The sequence below is a fragment of the Pseudochaenichthys georgianus genome, chromosome 24 (genome assembly GCF_902827115.2).
Source record: "Pseudochaenichthys georgianus chromosome 24, fPseGeo1.2, whole genome shotgun sequence".
Taxonomy (NCBI): domain Eukaryota; kingdom Metazoa; phylum Chordata; class Actinopteri; order Perciformes; family Channichthyidae; genus Pseudochaenichthys; species Pseudochaenichthys georgianus.
In genome coordinates this window covers 6918151-6920873 of record NC_047526.1, presented here as the reverse complement: position 1 = coordinate 6920873, position 2723 = coordinate 6918151, and the positions used below count along the sequence as shown (strand labels likewise).

General features: G+C 40.0%; 1 long non-coding RNA gene across 1 annotated transcript; it reads left to right on the top strand.

Annotated features, from left to right (window-relative positions):
* The first annotated feature begins 248 nt into the window (after positions 1–248).
* Positions 249–1673, top strand: LOC139433156 (uncharacterized). The gene is made up of 2 exons (XR_011642729.1): positions 249–308; positions 1539–1673. It is a non-coding gene; the product is annotated as an uncharacterized lncRNA (long non-coding RNA).
* Positions 1674–2723: the final 1050 nt, after the last annotated feature.

Below are 2723 nucleotides of genomic sequence, written 5' to 3'. Positions count from 1 at the left end.
AGTATATTTCAGATTTGTGGGAAACACTGGATATCCATCGTGGAGTTCAAGCTAGTATAATATAGTTAACGTTGCACAATAATAAGGAAGAGAGTTATTTTTGTGATACATCGCTATTGATATGGATTTAGAGTGCATATTTGAGACTTCCAAAGAGTAAACAAAAACGTAACTTATGGGTGAGTGTTTTTAGCAGAGCCATATTGTCCTTGTGATTCTGTTGATTATTATCTGTATTATGTTGCAGCTCAGCTGATGTTGGATTGATGACAAAGGGAGAGGGACTTAAGTGAGAGTGAAAACACAAGGTAAGTTTAAAATAGGTCAGCAATTTCCCATCCTATAGGATGCTAGATGTATCTAACCCTTTCTCCTGTCTGTGGTCCTCCCTCTCTCAGCACAGAACCCAGGGGGATTCAATGGAGCCTGAAGACCTGCACTGAGACCCTCACCCTGCACCTGAGTCTCACCTCCCAGAGCTTTGCAAGCCTCTCCCTGTTCCTTATTTTGATTACACAGACATTAAGCTTCCCCATGGTGTGGTCTTAGTTTTGTGAAAAATATGATTACCTCACATATGTTGTTGCTGTTGTTGTCTTTTGTGATAGTTAAATTGCTCCTGCTGACTTGAGCCAGACGTTCTTTCCTCCTCTCTGTGTCAGTGGGGAAACTTTACATTCATACTCCTTTCTCTGAGCGATTGGAGCATCCCCCGGCAGCACAGCTGCCGGAAGTTAGCCGCTAACTTCCGGAGAACTATTGAGAGGATCTGCGGCTAGCAGTCTATGGTTGCAGCATAATAGACCGTTCGTGATGGACTTTTAAAGGTAAGAAGACGTTTAAAGATTTATATTGCGGATATTATCAGAACATCTGAATCAAATTAACTAAACATGTGTATTAAAGGATGTTAGTGGATTATCCCTTCAATCAGTATATTTAACGTTTACAGATAACGGATTAGGCTAGGATGCCGGATAAAGTTAGCAACACACGTTAACCACGAACAGCCTATGAATCCGTTCTCCTAATGTTATTTCCTCCAACGTTGTGGAGTTAGAGGAAAGGGGCTTCTTAACGTGCTTTCATCCGGGTGGAGGGAGTTACATATTAGATAAATATAACATTGGGGCGTGTGATCGTAGTGGGTGGAGGTGGTGAAATGAGGATATCCATTTTGGAGTTCAAGCTAGTATAATATAGTTAACGTTACACAATAATAAGGAAGAGAGCTATTTGTGTGATACATCGCTATTGATATGGATTTAGAGTGCATATTTGAGACTTCTAAACAGTAAACAAAAACATAACTTATGGGTGAGTGTTTTTAGCAGAGCCATATTGTCCTTGTGATTCTGTTGATTATTACCTGTCTGTATTATGTTGCAGCTCAGCTGATGTTGGATTGATGGCAAAGGGAGAGGGACTTAAGTGAGAGTGAAAAACACAAGGTAAGTTTAAAGAGGTCAGCAATTTCCCATCCTATAGGATGCTAGATGTATCTAACCCTTTCTCCTGTCTGTGTCTCCCTCTCTCAGCACAAGAACCCCAGGGGGATTCAATGGAGCCTGAAGACCTGCACTGAGACCCTCACCCTGCACCTGAGTCTCACCTCCCAGAGCTTTGCAAGCCTCTCCCTGTTCCTTATTTTTATTAAACAGACGTTAAGCTTCCCAATGGTGTGGTCTTCGTTTTGTGAAAAATATGATTACCTCACATATGGTGTTGCTGTTGTTGTCTTTTGTGATAGTTAAATTGCTCCTGCTGACTTGAGCCAGACATTCTTTCCTCCTCTCTGTGTCAGTGGGGAAACTTTACATTCATACTCCTTTCTCTGAGCGATTGGAGCATCCCCTGGCAGCACAGCAAACCATGGGGGAGACTATATGCCAGGACAACACGGAGGAAAAGGCACAGACAAACTGCATGATATGCTATTCAATGTTTATTGAATTCCATTTATTTACAATGGATGTTCCTAAAACAACACATTTAACATCATCATCATCATCATCATCATGCTGCTGCTAGTCCTTTGATAGTCACCTGTCGGTCTCCTGTCCTTTCTGAAAGCCATAAAGATGACATTAGTCATTTAGATAACTTGTGTCCTCAGTTACCAGGGATTACTGAAACTACCATGAATTTAAGAAAATGGTAGAAATGAATCTAATCTGCATTTTAAAGCATTACTTTAGATCCCCTCCCTCTAAATGTATCAATAAACATTAGAAAGTGATGCTCCTGACTACCATACAAGTTTAAGAAGATAATATTGGTTTGAAAGAATTCAAAGCTATAAATAAACAGCAACAGGCTCTTTAACAAGGCACTGTTAGTAACATGTAAACTAGTTGTTCACACTAATCCTAGATATCACTTAATATTAGCAAATTCTATTTTATTTTTTAAAACTATTGAGTAAATACATACACATATCGATTTGTTGTATAAATATTGCAAATCAAAAAACCTTTATTCACTAATAATTACCAAAAATCGTAGTTCTATCTCCTGTATCAATGCATTCACATTCCCCGCCATGAACTTCCGGGGAACGATCCTCGTCTACATGAACCACGTGACGATAACCGTTTTTGGACTTCCGTTGTCGTAACTCTTCTATCTATAGGCGCTGGATATTACGAAGATGATTTGAGGTATGCGGCAGCCTCCATGTCAAGTTACTGGGTTGGAAGCACGTATTTCCGGTCTCTACGTTT